The 23816-nt window shown below is 42.7% G+C and overlaps 19 non-coding genes across 19 annotated transcripts; all 19 read left to right on the forward strand.

Moving 5' to 3' along the window:
• Positions 1-1008: 1008 nt before the first annotated feature.
• On the forward strand, positions 1009-1081 carry trnaf-gaa (transfer RNA phenylalanine (anticodon GAA)). Its single transcript has one exon. It is a non-coding gene; the product is annotated as a tRNA-Phe (tRNA).
• Positions 1082-1677: 596 nt separating this feature from the next.
• trnaf-gaa (transfer RNA phenylalanine (anticodon GAA)) lies at positions 1678-1762 on the forward strand. Its single transcript has one exon. It is a non-coding gene; the product is annotated as a tRNA-Phe (tRNA).
• Positions 1763-2363: 601 nt separating this feature from the next.
• On the forward strand, positions 2364-2436 carry trnaf-gaa (transfer RNA phenylalanine (anticodon GAA)). The gene has a single exon. It is a non-coding gene; the product is annotated as a tRNA-Phe (tRNA).
• A 1561-nt stretch (positions 2437-3997) lies between these two features.
• Positions 3998-4071, forward strand: trnai-aau (transfer RNA isoleucine (anticodon AAU)). The gene has a single exon. It is a non-coding gene; the product is annotated as a tRNA-Ile (tRNA).
• A 1177-nt stretch (positions 4072-5248) lies between these two features.
• Positions 5249-5321, forward strand: trnaf-gaa (transfer RNA phenylalanine (anticodon GAA)). Its single transcript has one exon. It is a non-coding gene; the product is annotated as a tRNA-Phe (tRNA).
• An 870-nt stretch (positions 5322-6191) lies between these two features.
• trnai-aau (transfer RNA isoleucine (anticodon AAU)) lies at positions 6192-6265 on the forward strand. Its single transcript has one exon. It is a non-coding gene; the product is annotated as a tRNA-Ile (tRNA).
• Positions 6266-6341: 76 nt separating this feature from the next.
• Positions 6342-6414, forward strand: trnaf-gaa (transfer RNA phenylalanine (anticodon GAA)). Its single transcript has one exon. It is a non-coding gene; the product is annotated as a tRNA-Phe (tRNA).
• Positions 6415-7293: 879 nt separating this feature from the next.
• Positions 7294-7367, forward strand: trnai-aau (transfer RNA isoleucine (anticodon AAU)). Its single transcript has one exon. It is a non-coding gene; the product is annotated as a tRNA-Ile (tRNA).
• Positions 7368-7449: 82 nt separating this feature from the next.
• Positions 7450-7522, forward strand: trnaf-gaa (transfer RNA phenylalanine (anticodon GAA)). The gene has a single exon. It is a non-coding gene; the product is annotated as a tRNA-Phe (tRNA).
• Positions 7523-8395: 873 nt separating this feature from the next.
• On the forward strand, positions 8396-8469 carry trnai-aau (transfer RNA isoleucine (anticodon AAU)). Its single transcript has one exon. It is a non-coding gene; the product is annotated as a tRNA-Ile (tRNA).
• A 76-nt stretch (positions 8470-8545) lies between these two features.
• On the forward strand, positions 8546-8618 carry trnaf-gaa (transfer RNA phenylalanine (anticodon GAA)). Its single transcript has one exon. It is a non-coding gene; the product is annotated as a tRNA-Phe (tRNA).
• Positions 8619-17442: 8824 nt separating this feature from the next.
• Positions 17443-17516, forward strand: trnai-aau (transfer RNA isoleucine (anticodon AAU)). Its single transcript has one exon. It is a non-coding gene; the product is annotated as a tRNA-Ile (tRNA).
• Positions 17517-17598: 82 nt separating this feature from the next.
• trnaf-gaa (transfer RNA phenylalanine (anticodon GAA)) lies at positions 17599-17671 on the forward strand. Its single transcript has one exon. It is a non-coding gene; the product is annotated as a tRNA-Phe (tRNA).
• A 1044-nt stretch (positions 17672-18715) lies between these two features.
• Positions 18716-18788, forward strand: trnaf-gaa (transfer RNA phenylalanine (anticodon GAA)). The gene has a single exon. It is a non-coding gene; the product is annotated as a tRNA-Phe (tRNA).
• A 1036-nt stretch (positions 18789-19824) lies between these two features.
• On the forward strand, positions 19825-19897 carry trnaf-gaa (transfer RNA phenylalanine (anticodon GAA)). The gene has a single exon. It is a non-coding gene; the product is annotated as a tRNA-Phe (tRNA).
• Positions 19898-21190: 1293 nt separating this feature from the next.
• On the forward strand, positions 21191-21264 carry trnai-aau (transfer RNA isoleucine (anticodon AAU)). The gene has a single exon. It is a non-coding gene; the product is annotated as a tRNA-Ile (tRNA).
• Positions 21265-21346: 82 nt separating this feature from the next.
• Positions 21347-21419, forward strand: trnaf-gaa (transfer RNA phenylalanine (anticodon GAA)). Its single transcript has one exon. It is a non-coding gene; the product is annotated as a tRNA-Phe (tRNA).
• A 1032-nt stretch (positions 21420-22451) lies between these two features.
• Positions 22452-22525, forward strand: trnai-aau (transfer RNA isoleucine (anticodon AAU)). Its single transcript has one exon. It is a non-coding gene; the product is annotated as a tRNA-Ile (tRNA).
• Positions 22526-22607: 82 nt separating this feature from the next.
• trnaf-gaa (transfer RNA phenylalanine (anticodon GAA)) lies at positions 22608-22680 on the forward strand. The gene has a single exon. It is a non-coding gene; the product is annotated as a tRNA-Phe (tRNA).
• The last annotated feature ends 1136 nt before the right edge of the window (positions 22681-23816 follow it).

The raw sequence follows: 23816 nt of genomic DNA on the forward strand, positions 1-23816 counted from the left end.
ACGCATGCTAAGCATTTGAGCTAATTCCCCAGCCGTTTGGAATTTCCGCAAGAAGCAACCTAGAGGGTCCAGTCTTGTCAGGCTATGCTGTTGGTGGACTTGTTTGTTTACATGCCAGCACTTGCAGAGGCTTGGTGCATTTCCACAATTGAGCAAAATACAAAATGGCGGGTTAGCTCAGTTGGTTAGAGTGTGATGCTAATAACGCCAAGGTCATGGGTTCGATCCCTGTACTGGTTATGATGTACATTTTGAGTGTCAAAATTGTGAGTCACATGCATGTGAATTGTCAAGGGTGCCACAGAAATACATTTAGTGAATTGCCGAAATAGCTCAGTTGGGAGAGCGTTAGACTGAAGATCTAAAGGTCCCTGTTTAGGTCCCTGGTTCGATCCCTGGTTTCGGCATTTGTGTTTGTTCTTTCTTCATGCTCTGGCTTCAAGGAAACTATCCACAGCTTTGTTTGTGGGCCTCAATGGTGTGTGCTACGCTGCTCCTCTGAAAGTAAGTAATTTCTTGCTTTTTCATCTGACATTTTGACATCAGTGTTACAGGAAAGTTGCTTGTCATTGTTACATGACAGTAGGTTGTCGTAAGACAAGGCTGCATGAAGTGTGAACTGGAGTTTTCTTGGATCCATGAAAGAATATGCTTTTGGAGAATGCAGGAATCGATCCCACTACCTCACGCATGCAAAGCATTTGAGCTAATTCCCCAGCCGTTTGGAATTTCCGCAAGAAGCAACCTAGAGGGTCCAGTCTTGTCAGGCTATGCTGTTGGTGGACTTGTTTGTTTACATGCCAGCACTTGCAGAGGCTAGGTGCATTTCCACAATTTAGCAAAATACCAAAAGGAGGGTTAGCTCAGTTGGTTAGAGTGTGATGCTGATAATGCCAAGGTCATGGGTTCGATCCCTGTACTGGTTATGATGTACATTTTGAGTGTCAAAATTGTGAGTCACATGCATGTGAATTGTCAAGGGTGCCACAGAAATACATTTAGTGGATTGCCGAAATAGCTCAGTTGGGAGAGCGTTAGACTGAAGATCTGAAGGTCCCTGGTTCGATCCCGGGTTTCGGCATTCGTATTTGTTCTTTCTTCATGCTCTGGCTTCAAGGAAACTATCCACAGCTTTGTTTGTGGGCCTCAATGGTGTGTGCTACGCTGCTCCTCTGAAAGTAAGTAATTTCTTGCTTTTTCATCTGACATTTTGACATCAGTGTTACAGGAAAGTTGCTTGTCATTGTTACATGACAGTAGGTTGTCGTAAGACTGCATGAAGTGTGAACTGGAGTTTTCTTGGATCCATGAAAGAATTTGCTTTTGGAGAATGCAGGCATCGATCCCACTACCTCACGCATGCTAAGCATTTGAGCTAATTCCCCAGCCGTTTGGAATTTCCGCAATAAGCAACCTAGAGGGTCCAGTCTTGTCAGGCTATGCTGTTGGTGGACTTGTTTGTTTACATGCCAGCACTTGCAGAGGCTTGGTGCATTTCCACAATTGAGCAAAATACAAAATGGCGGGTTAGCTCAGTTGGTTAGAGTGTGATGCTAATAACGCCAAGGTCATGGGTTCGATCCCTGTACTGGTTATGATGTACATTTTGAGTGTCAAAATTGTGAGTCACATGCATGTGAATTGTCAAGGGTGCCACAGAAATACATTTAGTGAATTGCCGAAATAGCTCAGTTGGGAGAGCGTTAGACTGAAGATCTAAAGGTCCCTGGTTAGGTCCCTGGTTCGATCCCTGGTTTCGGCATTTGTGTTTGTTCTTTCTTCATGCTCTGGCTTCAAGGAAACTATCCACAGCTTTGTTTGTGGGCCTCAATGGTGTGTGCTACGCTGCTCCTCTGAAAGTAAGTAATTTCTTGCTTTTTCATCTGACATTTTGACATCAGTGTTACAGGAAAGTTGCTTGTCATTGTTACATGACAGTAGGTTGTCGTAAGACAAGGCTGCATGAAGTGTGAACTGGAGTTTTCTTGGATCCATGAAAGAATATGCTTTTGGAGAATGCAGGAATCGATCCCACTACCTCACGCATGCAAAGCATTTGAGCTAATTCCCCAGCCGTTTGGAATTTCCGCAAGAAGCAACCTAGAGGGTCCAGTCTTGTCAGGCTATGCTGTTGGTGGACTTGTTTGTTTACATGCCAGCACTTGCAGAGGCTAGGTGCATTTCCACAATTTAGCAAAACACCAAAAGGAGGGTTAGCTCAGTTGGTTAGAGTGTGATGCTGATAAAGCCAAGGTCATGGGTTCGATCCCTGTACTGGTTATGATGTACATTTTGAGTGTCAAAATTGTGAGTCACATGCATGTGAATTGTCAAGGGTGCCACAGAAATACATTTAGTGGATTGCCGAAATAGCTCAGTTGGGAGAGCGTTAGACTGAAGATCTAAAGGTCCCTGGTTCGATCCCGGGTTTCGGCATTCGTATTTGTTCTTTCTTCATGCTCTGGCTTCAAGGAAACTATCCACAGCTTTGTTTGTGGGCCTCGATGGTGTGTGCTACGCTGCTCCTCTTAAAGTAAGTAATTTCTTGCTTTTTCATCTGACATTTTGACATCAGTGTTACAGGAAAGTTGCTTGTCATTGTTACATGACAGTAGGTTGTCGTAAGACTGCATGAAGTGTGAACTGGAGTTTTCTTGGATCCATGAAAGAATTTGCTTTTGGAGAATGCAGGCATCGATCCCACTACCTCACGCATGCTAAGCATTTGAGCTAATTCCCCAGCCGTTTGGAATTTCCGCAAGAAGCAACCTAGAGGGTCCAGTCTTGTCAGGCTATGCTGTTGGTGGACTTGTTTGTTTACATGCCAGCACTTGCAGAGGCTTGGTGCATTTCCACAATTGAGCTAAATACCAAATGGCGGGTTAGCTCAGTTGGTTAGAGTGTGATGCTAATAACGCCAAGGTCATGGGTTCGATCCCTGTACTGGTTATGATGTACATTTTGAGTGTCAAAATTGTGAGTCACATGCATGTGAATTGTCAAGGGTGCCACAGAAATACATTTAGTGAATTGCCGAAATAGCTCAGTTGGGAGAGCGTTAGACTGAAGATCTAAAGGTCCCTGGTTAGGTCCCTGTTTCGATCCCTGGTTTCGGCATTTGTATTTGTTCTTTCTTCATGCTCTGGCTTCAAGGAAACTATCCACAGCTTTGTTTGTGGGCCTCAATGGTGTGTGCTACGCTGCTCCTCTGAAAGTAAGTAATTTCTTGCTTTTTCATCTGACATTTTGACATCAGTGTTACAGGAAAGTTGCTTGTCATTGTTACATGACAGTAGGTTGTCGTAAGACAAGGCTGCATGAAGTGTGAACTGGAGCTTTCTTGGATCGACAAAAAAAAATGTTTTTGGGGAATGCGGGCATCGATCCCACTACCTACAGCATGCTAAGCAAACACAATACCAATTGATCAAATTCCCCAGCTGTTTGGAATTGCCACAAGGAGCAACCAAGAGTGTCCAGTCTTGTCAGGCTATGCTGTTGGTGGACTTGTTAGTTTGTGCTCCAGCACTTGCAGAGGCTCGGTGCATCTCAACGACTGTGCTCTGTAGCCAGCGGCCGGTTTAGCTCAGTTGGTTAGAGTGTGTGATACGCTGCTCTCTGAAAGTAAGTAATGTCTTTCTTTTTCATCTGACATTGTGACATCAGTGTTACATGAGAGTTTCTTGGCATTGTTACATGACAGTTTCTTGTCATTGTTTACATGACAGTAGGTTGTCGTAAGACAAGGCTGCATGAAGTGTGAACTGGAGTTTTCTTGGATCCTTGAAAGAATTTGCTTTTGGAGAATGCAGGCATCGATCCCACTACCTCACGCATGCAAAGCATTTGAGCTAATTCCCCAGCCGTTTGGAATTTCCGCAAGAAGCAACCTAGAGGGTCCAGTCTTGTCAGGCTATGCTGTTGGTGGACTTGTTTGTTTACGTGCCAGCACTTGCAGAGGCTCGGTGCATTTCAACAATTGAGCAAAATAGCAAATGGCCGGTTAGCTCAGTTGGTTAGAGTGTGGTGCTAATAACGCCAAGGTCATGGGTTCGATCCCCGTACTGGTTATGATGTACATTTTGAGTGTCAAAATTGTGAGTCACATGCATGTGAATTGTCAAGGGTGCCACAGAAATAAAGTTAGTGAGTTGCCGAAATAGCTCAGTTGGGAGAGACTGAAGATCTAAAGGTCCCTGGTTCGATCCCGGGTTTCGGGATTTGTTCTTTCTTCATGCTCTGGCTTCAAGGAAACTATCCACTGCTTTGTTTGTGGGCCTCAATGGTGTGTGCTACGCTGCTCCTCTGAAAGTAAGTAATTTCTTGCTTTTTCATCTGACATTTTGACATCAGTGTTACAGGAAAGTTGCTTGTCATTGTTACATGACAGTAGGTTGTCGTAAGACGAGGCTGCATGAAGTGTGAACTGGAGCTTTCTTGGATCCACAAAAAAAAATGTTTTTGGGGAATGCGTGCATCGATCCCACTACCTACAGCATGCTAAGCAAACACAATACCAATTGATCAAATTCCCCAGCTGTTTGGAATTGCCACAAGGAGCAACCAAGAGTGTCCAGTCTTGTCAGGCTATGCTGTTGGTGGACTTGTTAGTTTGTGCTCCAGCACTTGCAGAGGCTCGGTGCATCTCAACAACTGTGCTCTGTAGCCAGCGGCCGGTTAGCTCAGTTGGTTAGAGTGTGTGATACGCTGCTCTCTGAAAGTAAGTAATGTCTTTCTTTTTCATCTGACATTGTGACATCAGTGTTACATGAGAGTTTCTTGTCATTGTTACATGACAGTTTCTTGTCATTGTTTACATGACAGTAGGTTGTCGTAAGACAAGGCTGCATGAAGTGTGAACTGGAGTTTTCTTGGATCCATGAAAGAATATGCTTTTGGAGAACGCAGGCATCGATCCCACTACCTCACGCATGCTAAGCATTTGAGCTAATTCCCCAGCCGTTTGGAATTTCCGCAAGAAGCAACCTAGAGGGTCCAGTTTGTCAGGCTATGCTGTTGGTGGACTTGTTTGTTTACGTGCCAGCACTTGCAGAGGCTCGGTGCATTTCCACAATTGAGCAAAATACCAAAAGGCCAGTTAGCTCAGTTGGTTAGAGTGTGATGCTAATAAGGCCAAGGTCATGGGTTCGATCCCCGTACTGGTTATGATGTACATTTTGAGTGTCAAAATTGTGAGTCACATGCATGTGAATTGTCAAGGGTGCCACAGAAATACATTTAATGAATTGCCGAAATAGCTCAGTTGGGAGAGCGTTAGACTGAAGATCTGAAGGTCCCTGGTTCGATCCCGGGTTTCGGCATTTGTTCTTTTTTCATGCTCTGGCTTCAAGGAAACTATCCACAGCTTTGTTTGTGGGCCTCAATGGTGTGTGCTACGCTGCTCCTCTGAAAGTAAGTAATTTCTTGCTTTTTCATCTGACATTTTGACATCAGTGTTACAGGAAAGTTGCTTGTCATTGTTACATGACAGTAGGTTGTCGTAAGACAAGGCTGCATGAAGTGTGAACTGGAGCTTTCTTGGATCGACAAAAAAAAATGTTTTTGGGGAATGCGGGCATCGATCCCACTACCTATAGCATGCTAAGCAAACACAATACCAATTGATCAAATTCCCCAGCTGTTTGGAATTGCCACAAGGAGCAACCAAGAGTGTCCAGTCTTGTCAGGCTATGCTGTTGGTGGACTTGTTAGTTTGTGCTCCAGCACTTGCAGAGGCTCGGTGCATCTCAACAACTGTGCTCTGTAGCCAGCGGCCGGTTAGCTCAGTTGGTTAGAGTGTGTGATACGCTGCTCTCTGAAAGTAAGTAATGTCTTTCTTTTTCATCTGACATTGTGACATCAGGGTTACATGAGAGTTTCTTGTCATTGTTTACATGACAGTAGGTTGTCGTAAGACAAGGCTGCATGAAGTGTGAACTGGAGTTTTCTTGGATCCATGAAAGAATATGCTTTTGGAGAATGCAGGCATCGATCCCACTACCTCACGCATGCAAAGCATTTGAGCTAATTCCCCAGCCGTTTGGAATTTCCGCAAGAAGCAACCTAATGAAATCCATGAAAGGGTCCAGTCTTGTCAGGCTATGCTGTTGGTGGACTTGTTTGTTTACGTGTCAGCACTTGCACACTTGCAGAGGCTCGGTGCATTTTAACAATTGAGCAAAATAGCAAATGGCTGGTTAGCTCAGTTGGTTAGAGTGTGGTGCTAATAACGCCAAGGTCATGGGTTCGATCCCCCTACTGGCTATGATATACATTTTGAGTGTCAAAATTGTGAGTCACATGCATGTGAATTGTCAAGGGTGAAAAAAAATGAGTGAATTGCCGAAATAGCTCAGTTGGGAGAGCGTTAGACTGAAGATCTAAAGGTCCCTGGTTCGATCCCGGGTTTCGGCATTTGTATTTGTTCTTTCTTGATGCTCTGGCTTCAAGGAAACTATCCACAGCTTTGTTTGTGGGCCTCAATGGTGTGTACTACGCTGCTCCTCTGAAAGTAAGTAATTTCTTGCTTTTTCATCTGACATTTTGACATCAGTGTTACAGGAAAGTTGCTTGTCATTGTTACATGACAGTAGGTTGTCGTAAGACAAGGCTGCATGAAGTGTGAACTGGAGCTTTCTTGGATCCACAAAAAAAAATGTTTTTGGGGAATACGGGCATCGATCCCACTACCTATAGCATGCTAAGCAAACACAATACCAATTGATCAAATTCCCCAGCTGTTTGGGATTGCCACAAGGAGCAACCAAGAGTGTCCAGTCTTGTCAGGCTATGCTGTTGGTGGACTTGTTAGTTTGTGCTCCAGCACTTGCAGAGGCTCGGTGCATCTCAACAACTGTGCTCTGTAGCCAGCGGCCGGTTAGCTCAGTTGGTTAGAGTGTGTGATACGCTGCTCTCTGAAAGTAAGTAATGTCTTTCTTTTTCATCTGACATTGTGACATCAGGGTTACATGAGAGTTTCTTGTCATTGTTACATGACAGTTTCTTGTCATTGTTTACATGACAGTAGGTTGTCGTAAGACAAGGCTGCATGAAGTGTGAACTGGAGTTTTGTTGGATCCATGAAAGAATATGCTTTTGGAGAATGCAGGCATCGATCCCACTGCCTCACGCATGCAAAGCATTTGAGCTAATTCCCCAGCCGTTTGGAATTTCCGCAAGAAGCAACCTAGAGGGTCCAGTCTTGTCAGGCTATGCTGTTGGTGGACTTGTTTGTTTACGTGCCAGCACTTGCAGAGGCTCGGTGCATTTCAACAATTGAGCAAAATAGCAAATGGCCGGTTAGCTCAGTTGGTTAGAGTGTGGTGCTAATAACGCCAAGGTCATGGGTTCGATCCCCGTACTGGCTATGATGTACATTTTGAGTGTCAAAATTGTGAGTCACATGCATGTGAATTGTCAAGGGTGCCACAGAAATACATTTAATGAATTGCCGAAATAGCTCAGTTGGGAGAGTGTTAGACTGAAGATCTGAAGGTCCCTGGTTCGATCCCGGGTTTCGGCATTTGTTCTTTCTTCATGCTCTGGCTTCAAGGAAACTATCCACAGCTTTGTTTGTGGGCCTCAATGGTGTGTGCTACGCTGCTCCTCTGAAAGTAAGTAATTTCTTGCTTTTTCATCTGACATTTTGACATCAGTGTTACAGGAAAGTTGCTTGTCATTGTTACATGACAGTAGGTTGTCGTAAGACAAGGCTGCATGAAGTGTGAACTGGAGCTTTCTTGGATCCACAAAAAAAAATGTTTTTGGGGAATGCGGGCATCGATCCCACTACCTATAGCATGCTAAGCAAACACAATACCAATTGATCAAATTCCCCAGCTGTTTGGAATTGCCACAAGGAGCAACCAAGAGTGTCCAGTCTTGTCAGGCTATGCTGTTGGTGGACTTGTTAGTTTGTGCTCCAGCACTTGCAGAGGCTCGGTTCATCTCAACAACTGTGCTCTGTAGCCAGCGGCCGGTTAGCTCAGTTGGTTAGAGTGTGTGATACGCTGCTCTCTGAAAGTAAGTAATGTCTTTCTTTTTCATCTGACATTGTGACATCAGTGTTACATGAGAGTTTCTTGTCATTGTTACATGACAGTTTCTTGTCATTGTTTACATGACAGTAGGTTGTCGTAAGACAAGGCTGCATGAAGTGTGAACTGGAGTTTTCTTGGATCCATGAAAGAATTTGCTTTTGGAGAATGCAGGCATCGATCCCACTACCTCACGCATGCAAAGCATTTGAGCTAATTCCCCAGCCGTTTGGAATTTCCGCAAGAAGCAACCTAGAGGGTCCAGTCTTGTCAGGCTATGCTGTTGGTGGACTTGTTTGTTTACGTGCCAGCACTTGCAGAGGCTCGGTGCATTTCAACAATTGAGCAAAATAGCAAATGGCCGGTTAGCTCAGTTGGTTAGAGTGTGGTGCTAATAACGCCAAGGTCATGGGTTCGATCCCCGTACTGGCTATGATATACATTTTGAGTGTCAAAATTGTGAGTCACATGCATGTGAATTGTCAAGGGTGAAAAAAAATTAGTGAATTGCCGAAATAGCTCAGTTGGGAGAGCGTTAGACTGAAGATCTAAAGGTCCCTGGTTCGATCCCGGGTTTCGGCATTTGTATTTGTTCTTTCTTGATGCTCTGGCTTCAAGGAAACTATCCACAGCTTTGTTTGTGGGCCTCAATGGTGTGTACTACGCTGCTCCTCTGAAAGTAAGTAATTTCTTGCTTTTTCATCTGACATTTTGACATCAGTGTTACAGGAAAGTTGCTTGTCATTGTTACATGACAGTAGGTTGTCGTAAGACAAGGCTGCATGAAGTGTGAACTGGAGCTTTCTTGGATCCACAAAAAAAAATGTTTTTGGGGAATGCGGGCATCGATCCCACTACCTACAGCATGCTAAGCAAACACAATACCAATTGATCAAATTCCCCAGCTGTTTGGAATTGCCACAAGGAGCAACCAAGAGTGTCCAGTCTTGTCAGGCTATGCTGTTGGTGGACTTGTTAGTTTGTGCTCCAGCACTTGCAGAGGCTCGGTGCATCTCAAGAACTGTGCTCTGTAGCCAGCGGCCGGTTAGCTCAGTTGGTTAGAGTGTGTGATACGCTGCTCTCTGAAAGTAAATAATGTATTTCTTTTTCATCTGACATTGTGACATCAGGGTTACATGAGAGTTTCTTGTCATTGTTACATGACAGTTTCTTGTCATTGTTTACATGACAGTAGGTTGTCGTAAGACAAGGCTGCATGAAGTGTGAACTGGAGTTTTCTTGGATCCATGTAAGGGAATACCCCCCTGAATTGGACAAAAATTAATGGCAAGATATTGGCATTGGACAAACCATTTACACGATGTCCAATACCACCCAAAGCGGCGTTGATTCGTGCAAAGTATATGGCAAATGCCATATGGCAATTGCCAATTGTAACACCTCAAAAATCCAACAGGGGGCGAGTGCGCTCCACCGGGGTTTTTCATGTTGGAAATGCAACCCAAGTCAACATCCAAAAGCAAAATTTTAAAAAAATGATTTTTTTTTCCAAAACTTATCACCCCTTAAAAAAGTGCTTTCTGGGCCGTTTTTCGAAATTCTTTCACTTTTTTTGTCAATTACACATGTGTAAGAACTGTATGAATATACTTTTGTCCAATTTTGATATCACATTTTTTTTTTTAATTACATGCGCATAAGGCATTGTCCATTTGCAATATGATTTCATAGGAAGTCAAAAGTCAAAAGTCAAAAATGTCAAAATTTGGTAAAAAACTTCACACATCCTTAAAAAAGTGCTTTCTGGACCGTTTTTCAAAATTCTTTCAATTTTTATGTCAATTACACATGTATAAGAACTTTATCAACATACTTTAGTCATACTTTATTATCATTTTTTTTTTTTTTTTTACTTGTGCATAAGGCATATGTTTTCTCCATTTGGAATATGATTTCATAGGAAGTCAAAAGTCAAAAATGTCAAAATTTGGTAAAAAACTTCACACATCCTTAAAAAAGTGCTTTCTGGACCGTTTTTCAAAATTCTTTCAATTTTTATGTCAATTACACACGTATAAGAACTGTATCAACATACTTTATTCGTATTTTATTATCATAATTTTTTATTTTTTTTTACTTGTGCATAAGGCATATGTTTTGTCCATTTGCAATATGATTTAATAGGATGTCAAAAGTCGAAAATGTGATTTTTTTTTTAAACTTTAAAAACTAAAAAAAGTGCTTTCTGGACCGTTTTTCGAAATTGTTTCGATTTTAAGACAATTAATCATGTGTAAGAAGTGTATGAATATACTTTTGTAAAATGTTTTATCATAATTTTATTTTTTTTACTTGTGCATAAGGAACATGATTTGTCCATTTGCAATATGATTTCACAGGAAGTCAAAAGTCAAAGTCAAAAGTCAATTTTTTTGGGGGCCAAAATTGACTGAACTGATGAACTCGGGACGGCCGGGCAGTGATAGTTGTTCATTTCCATCACTCGTTGTGTTGATTTCATCATGTCCATTTGGTGATGTTTTTTCACTATAGAATCATATTGCAAATGCGCGTGCAACTGGTAACCGGAAAAAAAAAATGATGATTTCATTATGTCCATTTGTTTATGTTTCCTTACTTTTTCAAAGTCACTGTGCATTTGCAATATGTTTTAATGGGCAGGTACCATCACGAATTTGTCATGCTCAAAATTCAAACTATACTTTGCTCAAACTATACCTTTGTCAACTTGTATTATCATAATTTTTTTTTGTTTTACTTGTGCATAAGGCATATGTTTTGTCCATTTGCAATATGATATCATAGGAAGTCAAAAGTCAAAGTCAAAAGTAACGATTTTCCTCCGTGCAACTGGTGATCTGAAATGTGCAACTGGTAATCTGAAATGTGCAACTGGTAACCCAAAAAAAAAAATTTGATTCTATGTTTCCTTACTTTTTCAAAGTCACTGTGCATTTGCAATATGTTTCAATGGGCAGGTACCATCACGAATTGGTCATGCTATAAAAATCCTGCAGGAATGTGAAATTGACTGGCCCGATGAACTCGGGATGGCTTTGCAGTGATTCTGGGTCATCTCAATCGCTCGTTTGGGTTGATTTCAGAATGTCGCATTTGGTGATGTTTTTTCACTATAGAATCATATTGCAAATGCACGTGCAACTGGTCACCCAAAAATAAAAAAAAATTGTTTATGTTTCCTTACTTTTTCAAAGTCACTGTGCATTTGCAATATGTTTTAATGGGCAGGTACCATCACGAATTGGTCATGCTATAAAAATCCTGCAGGAATGTGAAATTGACTGGCCCGATGAACTCGGGATGGCTTTGCAGTGATTCTGGGTCATCTCAATCGCTCGTTTGGGTTGATTTCAGAATGTCGCATTTGGTGATGTTTTTTCACTATAGAATCATATTGCAAATGCACGTGCAACTGGTCACCCAAAAATAAAAAAAAATTGTTTATGTTTCCTTACTTTTTCAAAGTCACTGTGCATTTGCAATATGTTTCAATGGGCAGGTACCATCACCAATTGGTCATGCTATAAAAATCCTGCAGGAATGTGAAATTGACTGGCCCGATGAACTCGGGATGGCTTTGCAGTGATTCTGGTTCATCTCAATCGCTCGTTAGGGTTGATTTCAGAATGTCGCTTTTGGTGATGGTACCTCACTGTTTAAACATATTGCAAATGTACAAGAGTCAAGTGGACAAGAGTCCATCAGTCAATTAGATATCATTCTGACACCAAACTGATACAAACTGACACCAAACCCACTTTTTCCAACTCGTTTAGTAGCCAACTATTACATACTTCAGAGCTGGCCCAAAATTCACAACGCCTTCGGTTCAAACCATAAAAAAACCATAAAACACGTAGTTACGTTCTAGCTGCGGGTCCATTTCTTATGTTATGTGTTAGCCTAGCTGAGGCGACCCCGAATCCCAAGTTTCGGCTCGATAGGTCATTTGGTGTCCGAGAAAAACCCTAATTGGTGCTGAAAATCCACTTTTTTCCATGCCTTGCTACAGGGTCCTTGAACGAGCTATCGGACAGAAACGTTGGGGTCCGTCTCTATGGGCCGAGACGGTTTCAATGCACCTAGCCTTGCGTCTCTGAGACTTTTCTAAACGTCGTCATTTTTGTGATGGTCAAAATGAATTGAAGGTATTGCAAATGTACGAGGCTGTTTCTCGGTCCGAGAACCGTCTAGAGCCACGTAACTCACCACGTACCATCGACCGGAGGTCTAGAACAGGTTTCTAAAGTTTCGGAACTCTAGGTCTGACGGTTCTTTTTTAGCTCCAACAAAGCTAACTATTGCAGCCACTGTCTGTCTCTACGCACCCCAATACGTCCCTCCATCCAAGTTGTGTTTTAGTGTGATTTTTTTTTCCTTTGATTTTTTGGGGGAAAATGACTGATTTACAGTTCATGGGGGTTGCCTAATCACATATATGAAGTTTTGGACAGATCTGACTTTTTTAACCCTTCGAAACAGCCCCTGAGACACCAATTATGGCACTTCCGGTTGGCACAGGAAGCTATAAATCAACACATATCCTCATTGGGGTATGCTGTTACAGAATCCTGAGTTTTAAGTCCTTACGTTAAGAATTGACTGATTTACACAGGGTTGAATGCACTATGTCTATCAAACTGCAGACAGGGTATGGGTAAACACTTTTAGGGTGATTTTAACCACTTCCGGTTGGTCCAGGAAGCTTAGAATCAACACAGGTAGACCTCATAGTGGCCTGATGGACTGGTACCGAAGACAGGTTCATACGGCATTCATAACCCATATAGACTTCAGGTTGAAATTAGGGGTGCAGGCAATGTATTCCTATGGGGAGAGATGACACTGTAATCTGTGAGATCAAAAAACACTGTTTTACTGTTAAGGGTTAATGCCACACGGTCAAGGTTAGGCTTGCACGGATCGAGAGGACCTTAGGAACATTCCTGTGGTGGAATTTGTCTTCTCACCCTAACGGTTCTCTCACTCTCACCCAAAATCAAATGACATTGTGGGGCAGGCTACATTTTGGGCCTACTTTCTAATGGTCGCTGCGCCTAGACCGAGCGAGCTACGGTCAAGAGGGATATCTCGTTGAACTCGGCACGGCCTAGGGATTATGGTAATGCCATTTCCTGCTCTCTGTGTCTTTAAGCACCGCACTTTATCACTCCATCCTTCCTGTGTGTGTGTGAGGGAGGTTTTCTTTGACATCTGTTGGGAGAAATGACTGATTTACAGTTCAGAAGGGTTACCTAGTCACACATATGACATTTTGGAGAGATCAGACTTTTTTAACCCCTCGAAACAGCCCCTGAGACACCAATTATGGCACTTCCGGTTGGCACAGGAAGCTATAAGTTAACACATATCTTGGTTGACATAGCCACTTACAGAATCCTGAGTTTTAAGTCTTTACGTTAAGAATTGACTGATCTACACAGGGTTGAATGCACTATGTCTATCAAACTGCAGGCAGTGTATGGGTATACACTTTTAGGGTGATTTTAACCACTTCCGGTTGCTCCAGGAAGCTTAGATTCGACACAGGTAGACCTCATAGTGGCCTGATGGACTGTCTTAGAAGACAGGTTCATAAGGCATTCATAACCCACATAGGCTTCAGGTTGAATTTAGAGGTGCAGGCAATGTATTCCTATGGGGAGAGAAGTCAAAGCAAGCTGTTTCAAGTAAACACCTTCTTTTTACTGTGAAGGGTTAATGTCACACGGTCAAGGTTAGGCTTGCACGGATCGGGAGGACCTCAGGAACGCACCTGAGGTCGAATTGTGCTTCTCACCCTAACGGTTCTCTCACTGCCACCCAAAATCAAATGACATTGTGGGGCAGGCTTCATTTTGGGCCTTCTTTTTTTCAAGTTCGCTGCACTCAGAACGAGCTACGGTCAAGCGGGGCGTCTCGTTGAACTCGGCACAGTCTGGAGACTATGGTGATGCCATTTTTTGTGTTGATTTCAGAATGACATTTTGGTGATGGTCCCTCTCCGTTTAAACATATTGCAAATGCACAAAAGTCAACTAGCAAGTCAGTGTCCATCAGTCAATTAGATGTCATTATGACACCAAACGGATATCAATTGACACCAAACCCACTTTTTCCTACTCATTTAGAAGCCAACTATCACATATGTCAGAGCAGGCCCATAATTCACAGCGCCTTCAGTTTAAAACATAATAAAAAGGTAAAACACATAGTTACGTTCTAGCTGCGGGTCCAGTTCGGACATTATGTGAAGTCCTATGTGAGGCGACCCCGAATCCCGAGTTTCGGCTCGATAGGTCATTTGGTGTCCGAGAAAAACCCTAATTGGTGCTGAAAATCCACTTTTTTTCCATGCCTTGCTACGGGGTCCTTGAACGAGCTATCGGACAGAAATGTTGGGGTCCGTCTCTATGGGCCGAGCCGGTTTCAATGCACCTAGCCTTGCGTCTCTGAGACTTTTCTAAACGTCGTCATTTTTGTGATGGTCAAAATGAATTGAAGGTATTGCAAACGTACGAGGCTGTTTCTCGGTCCGAGAACCGTCTAGAGCCACGTACCATCGACCGGAGGTCTAGAACAGGTTTCTAAAGTTTCGGAACTCTAGGTCTGACGGTTCTTTTTTAGCTCCAACAAAGCTAACTATTGCAGCCACTGTCTGTCTCTACGCACCCCAATACGTCCCTCCTTCCAAGTTGTGTTTTAGTGTGATTTTTTTTTCCTTTGAATTTTTTGGGGAAAAATGACTGATTTACAGTTCATGGGGGTTGCCTAATCACACATATGAAGTTTTGGAAAGATCAGACTTTTTTAACCCCTCGAAACAGCCCCTGAGACACCAATTATGGCACTTCCGGTTGGCACAGGAAGCTATAAATCAACACATATCCTCATTGGGGTATGCTGTTACAGAATCCTGAGTTTTAAGTCCTTACGTTAAGAACTGACTGATTTACACAGGGTTGAATGCACTATGTCTGTCAAACTGCAGGCAGGGTATGGGTAAACACTTTTAGGGGCATTTTAACCACTTCCGGTTGGTCCAGGAAGCTCAGAATCAACACAGGTAGACCTCATAGTGGCTTGATGGACTGGTACCGAAGACAGGTTCATACGGCATTCATAACCCATATAGACTTCAGGTTGAAATTAGGGGTGCAGGCAATGTATTCCTATGGGGAGAGATGACACTGTAATCTGTGAGATCAAAAAACACTGTTTTACTGTTAAGGGTTAATGCCACACGGTCAAGGTTAGGCTTGCACGGATCGGGAGGACCTTAGGAACATTCATGTGGTGGAATTTTTCTTCTCACCTAAACGGTTCTCTCACTGTCACTCAAAAGCAAATGACATTGTGGGGCAGGCTTCATTTTGGGCCTACTTTTCTAATGGTCGTTGCGCTTAGACCGAGCGAGCTACGGTCAAGCGGGATAGCTCGTTGAACTCAGCACAGTCTGGAGACTATGGTGATGCCATTTTTTGTGTTGATTTCAGAATGCCATTTTGGTGATGGTCCCTCTCCGTTTAAACATATTGCAAATGCACAAAAGTCAACTAGCAAGTCAGTGTCCATCAGTCAATTAGATGTCATTATGACACCAAACCCACTTTTTACTACTCATTTAGAAGCCAACTATCACATATGTCAGAGCAGTCCCATAATTCACAGCGCCTTTAGTTTAAAACATAATAAAAAGGTAAAACACATAGTTACGTTCTAGCTGCGGGTCCAGTTCGGACATTATGTGAAGTCCTATGTGAGGCGACCCCGAATCCCGAGTTTCGGCTCGATAGGTCATTTGGTGTCCGAGAAAAACCCTAACTGGTGCTGAAAATCCACTTTTTTCCATGCCTTGCTACAGGGTCCTTGAACGAGCTATCGGACAGAAACGTTGGGGTCCGTCTCTATGGGCCGAGCCGGTTTCAATGCACCTAGCCTTGCGTCTCTGAGACTTTTCTAAACGTCGTCATTTTTGTGATGGTCAAAATGAATTGAAGGTATTGCAAATGTACGAGGCTGTTTCTCGGTCCGAGAACCGTCTAGAGCCACGTAACTCACCACGTACCATCGACCGGAGGTCTAGAACAGGTTTCTAAAGTTTCAGAACTCTAGGTCTGACGGTTCTTTTTTAGCTCCAACAAAGCTAACTATTGCAGCCACTGTCTGTCTCTACGCACCCCAATACGTCCCTCCATCCAAGTTGTGTTTTAGTGTGATTTTTTTTTCCTTTGATTTTTTTGGGGAAAAATGACTGATTTACAGTTCATGGGGGTTGCCTAATCACATATATGAAGTTTTGGACAGATCAGACTTTTTTAACCCTTCGAAACAGCCCCTGAGACACCAATTATGGCACTTCCGGTTGGCACAGGAAGCTATAAGTCACCACATATCCTCATTGGGGTATGCTTTTACATAATCCTGAGTTTTAAGTCTTTACGTTAAGAACTAAGTTATTTACGGAGGGTTTAGTATGTGTGTGTTATTTCAGAAAATCATAGAAAATCACAGAAATCTCGCAGAGCTCCGCAGCACACTTTAAAAAGATTCGTATGAACACCCTGCAACTGGATCTGTAACCGTTGAAAAAAAAAAAAGCCTATTTGTGACCATCAACAAGTTGTCATTGTTCCGTTTCTCTTAAATGACGATAGATAAATGGCTGGTTCTTTTTTTATTGACACCGGAGGCTCCTTGACTTTGACCTGAAGTGGAAAAATAATTTCTCTACTTCCATTTTGGACCTTTAATCCCAGAAAAACGGCCATAACTCAAAAACCGTTGAGGCCTAGACGCCATCTTGTTCGGGGCCAACTGCCCATTATGCCAAACCTACGCTCACCAAGTTTCGGCTTCGAAATATTTTCCGTTTTCGAGATAAGGCCCCGTCGTGATTCGTGATGTTTTGCCAAATTGCCATATGATTCCGTATGCCCTCTTGTGGGAATTTCCGGGATAGCGGAAAAATGGTCCAAAACTTGTTTATTTTATAAAACGGAAACCGAATGTCCGACAAAGTTCATTTGATGACTTCCCGGTAGGTCTGGCCCTACCGCACGGGCCGACGCCGACCGCAAATTTTACAAATGTTTTCGGACGTCTACTAAGGGACCGTACGTTTGCAATATGTACATTTGCAATATTTTTCACTGATCATACACGAAATGCCGAAATGTTCCCTTATGTATGAAATAATTTGCTTTTGGAGAATGCAGGCATCGATCCCACTACCTCACGCATGCAAAGCATTTGAGCTAATTCCCCAGCCGTTTGGAATTTCCGCAAGAAGCAACCTAGAGGGTCCAGTCTTGTCAGGCTATGCTGTTGGTGGACTTGTTTGTTTACGTGCCAGCACTTGCAGAGGCTCGGTGCATTTCAACAATTGAGCAAAATAGCAAATGGCCGGTTAGCTCAGTTGGTTAGAGTGTGGTGCTAATAACGCCAAGGTCATGGGTTCGATCCCCGTACTGGTTATGATGTACACTTTGAGTGTCAAAATTGTGAGTCACATGCATGTGAATTGTCAAGGGTGCCACAGAAATAAAATTAGTGAATTGCCGTAATAGCTCAGTTGGGAGAGCGTTAGACTGAAGATCTAAAGGTCCCTGGTTCGATCCCGGGTTTCGGCATTTGTATTTGTTCTTTCTTCATGCTCTGGCTTCAAGGAAACTATCCACAGCTTTGTTTGTGGGCCTCAATGGTGTGTGCTACGCTGCTCCTCTGAAAGTAAGTAATTTCTTGCTTTTTCATCTGACATTTTGACATCAGTGTTACAGGAAAGTTGCTTGTCATTGTTACATGACAGTAGGTTGTCGTAAGACAAGGCTGCATGAAGTGTGAACTGGAGCTTTCTTGGATCCACAAAAAAAAATGTTTTTGGGGAATGCGGGCATCGATCCCACTACCTATAGCATGCTAAGCAAACACAATACCAATTGATCAAATTCCCCAGCTGTTTGGAATTGCCACAAGGAGCAACCAAGAGTGTCCAGTCTTGTCAGGCTATGCTGTTGGTGGACTTGTTAGTTTGTGCTCCAGCACTTGCAGAGGCTCGGTGCATCTCAACAACTGTGCTCTGTAGCCAGCGGCCGGTTAGCTCAGTTGGTTAGAGTGTGTGATACGCTGCTCTCTGAAAGTAAGTAATGTCTTTCTTTTTCATCTGACATTGTGACATCAGGGTTACATGAGAGTTTCTTGTCATTGTTACATGACAGTTTCTTGTCATTGTTTACATGACAGTAGGTTGTCGTAAGACAAGGCTGCATGAAGTGTGAACTGGAGTTTTCTTGGATCCATGAAAGAATTTGCTTTTGGAGAATGCAGGCATCGATCCCACTACCTCACGCATGCAAAGCATTTGAGCTAATTCCCCAGCCGTTTGGAATTTCCGCAAGAAGCAACCTAAAGGGTCCAGTCTTGTCAGGCTATGCTGTTGGTGGACTTGTTTGTTTACGTGCCAGCACTTGCAGAGGCTCGGTGCATTTCAACAATTGAGCAAAATAGCAAATGGCCGGTTAGCTCAGTTGGTTAGAGTGTGGTGCTAATAACTCCAAGGTCATGGGTTTGATCCCCGTACTGGCTATGTAGTACATTTTGAGTGTCAAAATTGTGAGTCACATGCATGTGAAATGTCAAGGGTGCCACAGAAATAAAATTAATAAAATTAGTGAATTGCCGAAATAGCTCAGTTGGGAGAGCGTTAGACTGAAGATCTAAAGGTCCCTGGTTCAATCCCGGTTTTCGGCATTTGTATTTGTTCTTTCTTCATGCTCTGGCTTCAAGGAAACTATCCACAGCTTTGTTTGTGGGCCTCAATGGTGTGTGCTACGCTGCTCCTCTGAAAGTAAGTAATTTCTTGCTTTTTCATCTGACATTTTGACATCAGTGTTACAGGAAAGTTGCTTGTCATTGTTACATGACAGTAGGTTGTCGTAAGACAAGGCTGCATGAAGTGTGAACTGGAGCTTTCTTGGATCCACAAAAAAAATGTTTTTGGGGAATGCGGGCATCGATCCCACTACCTATAGCATGCTAAGGGAAAACACAATTCCAATTGATCAAATTCCCCAGCTGTTTGGAATTGCCACAAGGAGCAACCAAGAGTGTCCAGTCTTGTCAGGCTATGCTGTTGGTGGACTTGTTAGTTTGTGCTCCAGCACTTGCAGAGGCTCGGTGCATCTCAACAACTGTGCTCTGTAGCCAGCGGCCGGTTAGCTCAGTTGGTTAGAGTGTGTGATACGCTGCTCTCTGAAAGTAAGTAATGTCTTTCTTTTTCATCTGACATTGTGACATCAGTGTTACATGAGAGTTTCTTGTCATTGTTACATGACAGTTTCTTGTCATTGTTTACATGACAGTAGGTTGTCGTAAGACAAGGCTGCATGAAGTGTGAACTGGAGTTTTCTTGGATCCATGAAAGAATTTGCTTTTGGAGAATGCAGGCATCGATCCCACTACCTCACGCATGCAAAGCATTTGAGCTAATTCCCCAGCCGTTTGGAATTTCCGCAAGAAGCAACCTAGAGGGTCCAGTCTTGTCAGGCTATGCTGTTGGTGGACTTGTTTGTTTACGTGCCAGCACTTGCAGAGGCTCGGTGCATTTCAACAATTGAGCAAAATAGCAAATGGCTGGTTAGCTCAGTTGGTTAGAGTGTGGTGCTAATAACTCCAAGGTCATGGGTTTGATCCCCGTACTGGCTATGTAGTACATTTTGAGTGTCAAAATTGTGAGTCACATGCATGTGAAATGTCAAGGGTGCCACAGAAATAAAATTAGTGAATTGCCGAAATAGCTCAGTTGGGAGAGCGTTAGACTGAAGATCTAAAGGTCCCTGGTTCGATCCCGGGTTTCGGCATTTGTATTTGTTCTTTCTTCATGCTCTGGCTTCAAGGAAACTATCCACAGCTTTGTTTGTGGGCCTCAATGGTGTGTGCTACGCTGCTCCTCTGAAAGTAAGTAATTTCTTGCTTTTTCATCTGACATTTTCACATCAGTGTTACAGGAAAGTTGCTTGTCATTGTTACATGACAGTAGGTTGTCGTAAGACTGCATGAAGTGTGAACTGGAGTTTTCTTGGATCCATGAAAGAATTTGCTTTTGGAGAATGCAGGCATCGATCCCACTACCTCACGCATGCCAAGCATTTGAGCTAATTCCCCAGCCGTTTGGAATTTCCGCAAGAAGCAACCTAGAGGGTCCAGTCTTGTCAGGCTATGCTGTTGGTGGACTTGTTTGTTTACATGCCAGCACTTGCAGAGGCTTGGTGCATTTCCACAATTGAGAAAATTCCAAATGGCGGGTTAGCTCAGTTGGTTAGAGTGTGATGCTAACAACGCCTTGGTCATGGGTTTGATCAAAGACTGGTTATGATGTACATTTTGAGTGTCAAAATTGTGAGTCACATGCATGTGAATTGTCAAGTTGCTTGTCATTGTTACATGACAGTAGGTTGTCGTAAGACAAGGCTGCATGAAGTGTGAACTGGAGCTTTCTTGGATCCACAAAAAAAATTGTTTTTGGGGAATGCGGGCATCGATCCCACTACCTATAGCATGCTAAGCAAACACAATACCAATTGATCAAATTCCCCAGCTGTTTGGAATTGCCACAAGGAGCAACCAAGAGTGTCCAGTCTTGTCAGGCTATGCTGTTGGTGGACTTGTTAGTTTGTGCTCCAGCACTTGCAGAGGCTCGGTGCATCTCAACAACTGTGCTCTGTAGCCAGCGGCCGGTTAGCTCAGTTGGTTAGAGTGTGTGATACGCTGCTCTCTGAAAGTAAGTAATGTCTTTCTTTTTCATCTGACATTGTGACATCAGTGTTACATGAGAGTTTCTTGGCATTGTTACATGACAGTTTCTTGTCATTGTTTACATGACAGTAGGTTGTCGTAAGACAAGGCTGCATGAAGTGTGAACTGGAGTTTTCTTGGATCCTTGAAAGAATTTGCTTTTGGAGAATGCAGGCATCGATCCTACTACCTCACGCATGCAAAGCATTTGAGCTAATTCCCCAGCCGTTTGGAATTTCCGCAAGAAGCAACCTAGAGGGTCCAGTCTTGTCAGGCTATGCTGTTGGTGGACTTGTTTGTTTACGTGCCAGCACTTGCAGAGGCTCGGTGCATTTCAACAATTGAGCAAAATAGCAAATGGCCGGTTAGCTCAGTTGGTTAGAGTGTGGTGCTAATAACGCCAAGGTCATGGGTTTGATCCCCGTACTGGCTATGATGTACATTTTGAGTGTCAAAATTGTGAGTCACATGCATGTGAATTGTCAAGGGTGCCACAGAAATAAAATTAGTGAATTCCCGAAATAGCTCAGTTGGGAGAGCGTTAGACTGAAGATCTAAAGGTCCCTGGTTCGATCCCGGGTTTCGGCATTTGTTCTTTCTTCATGCTCTGGCTTCAAGGAAACTATCCACAGCTTTGTTTGTGGGCCTCAATGGTGTGTGCTACGCTGCTCCTCTGAAAGTAAGTAATTTCTTGCTTTTTCATCTGACATTTTGACATCAGTGTTACAGGAAAGTTGCTTGTCATTGTTACATGACAGTAGGTTGTCGTAAGACAAGGCTGCATGAAGTGTGAACTGGAGCTTTCTTGGATCGACAAAAAAAAATGTTTTTGGGGAATGCGGGCATCGATCCCACTACCTATAGCATGCTAAGCAAACACAATACCAATTGATCAAATTCCCCAGCTGTTTGGAATTGCCACAAGGAGCAACCAAGAGTGTCCAGTCTTGTCAGGCTATGCTGTTGGTGGACTTGTTAGTTTGTGCTCCAGCACTTGCAGAGGCTCGGTGCATCTCAACAACTGTGCTCTGTAGCCAGCGGCCGGTTAGCTCAGTTGGTTAGAGTGTGTGATACGCTGCTCTCTGAAAGTAAGTAATGTCTTTCTTTTTCATCTGACATTGTGACATCAGGTTTACATGAGAGTTTCTTGTCATTGTTACATGACAGTTTCTTGTCATTGTTTACATGACAGTAGGTTGTCGTAAGACAAGGCTGCATGAAGGCCCGCCATTGAGGCCCGCTATTTTCTCTCTAATGTCTTTCTTTTTCATCTGACATTGTGACATCAGTGTTACATGAGAGTTTCTTGTCATTGTTACATGACAGTTTCTTGTCATTGTTTACATGACTGTAGGTTGTCGTAAGACAAGGCTGCATGAAGTGTGAACTGGAGTTTTCTTGGATCCATGAAAGAATATGCTTTTGGGGAATGCATGCATCGATCCCACTACCTCACGCATGCAAAGCATTTGAGCTAATTCCCCAGCCGTTTGGAATTTCCGCAAGAAGCAACCTAGAGGGTCCAGTCTTGTCAGGCTATGCTGTTGGTGGACTTGTTTGTTTACGTGCCAGCACTTGCAGAGGCTCGGTGCATTTCAACAATTGAGCAAAATAGCAAATGGCCGGTTAGCTCAGTTGGTTAGAGTGTGGTGCTAATAACTCCAAGGTCATGGGTTCGATCCCCGTACTGGCTATGATATACATTTTGAGTGTCAAAATTGTGAGTCACATGCATGTGAATTGTCAAGGGTGCCACAGAAATCAAATTAGTGAATTGCCGAAATAGCTCAGTTGGGAGAGCGTTAGACTGAAGATCTAAAGGTCCCTGGTTCGATCCCGGGTTTCGGCATTTGTATTTGTTCTTTCTTGATGCTCTGGCTTCAAGGAAACTATCCACAGCTTTGTTTGTGGGCCTCAATGGTGTGTACTACGCTGCTCCTCTGAAAGTAAGTAATTTCTTGCTTTTTCATCTGACATTTTGACATCAGTGTTACAGGAAAGTTGCTTGTCATTGTTACATGACAGTAGGTTGTCGTAAGACAAGGCTGCATGAAGTGTGAACTGGAGTTTTCTTGGATCCATGTAAGGGAATACCCCCCTGAATTGGACAAAAATTAATGGCAAGATATTGGCATTGGACAAACCATTTACACGATGTCCAATACCACCCAAAGCGGCGTTGATTCGTGCAAAGTATATGGCAAATGCCATATGGCAATTGCCAATTGTAACACCTCAAAAATCCAACAGGGGGCGAGTGCGCTCCACCGGGGTTTTTCATGTTGGAAATGCAACCCAAGTCAACATCCAAAAGCAAAATTTTGAAAAAATGATTTTTTTTTCCAAAACTTATCACCCCTTAAAAAAGTGCTTTCTGGGCCGTTTTTCGAAATTCTTTCACTTTTTTTGTCAATTACACATGTGTAAGAACTGTATGAATATACTTTTGTCCAATTTTGATATCACATTTTTTTTTTTAATTACATGCGCATAAGGCATTGTCCATTTGCAATATGATTTCATAGGAAGTCAAAAGTCAAAAGTCAAAAATGTCAAAATTTGGTAAAAAACTTCACACATCCTTAAAAAAGTGCTTTCTGGACCGTTTTTCAAAATTCTTTCAATTTTTATGTCAATTACACATGTATAAGAACTTTATCAACATACTTTAGTCATACTTTATTATCATTTTTTTTTTTTTTTTTTACTTGTGCATAAGGCATATGTTTTCTCCATTTGGAATATGATTTCATAGGAAGTCAAAAGTCAAAAATGTCAAAATTTGGTAAAAAACTTCACACATCCTTAAAAAAGTGCTTTCTGGACCGTTTTTCAAAATTCTTTCGAATTTTGTGTCAATTACACACGTATAAGAACTGTATCAACATACTTTATTCGTATTTTATTATCATAATTTTTTATTTTTTTTTACTTGTGCATAAGGCATATGTTTTGTCCATTTGCAATATGATTTAATAGGATGTC

Source organism: Oncorhynchus clarkii, chromosome 20 (genome assembly GCF_045791955.1).
Source record: "Oncorhynchus clarkii lewisi isolate Uvic-CL-2024 chromosome 20, UVic_Ocla_1.0, whole genome shotgun sequence".
Classification (NCBI taxonomy): domain Eukaryota; kingdom Metazoa; phylum Chordata; class Actinopteri; order Salmoniformes; family Salmonidae; genus Oncorhynchus; species Oncorhynchus clarkii.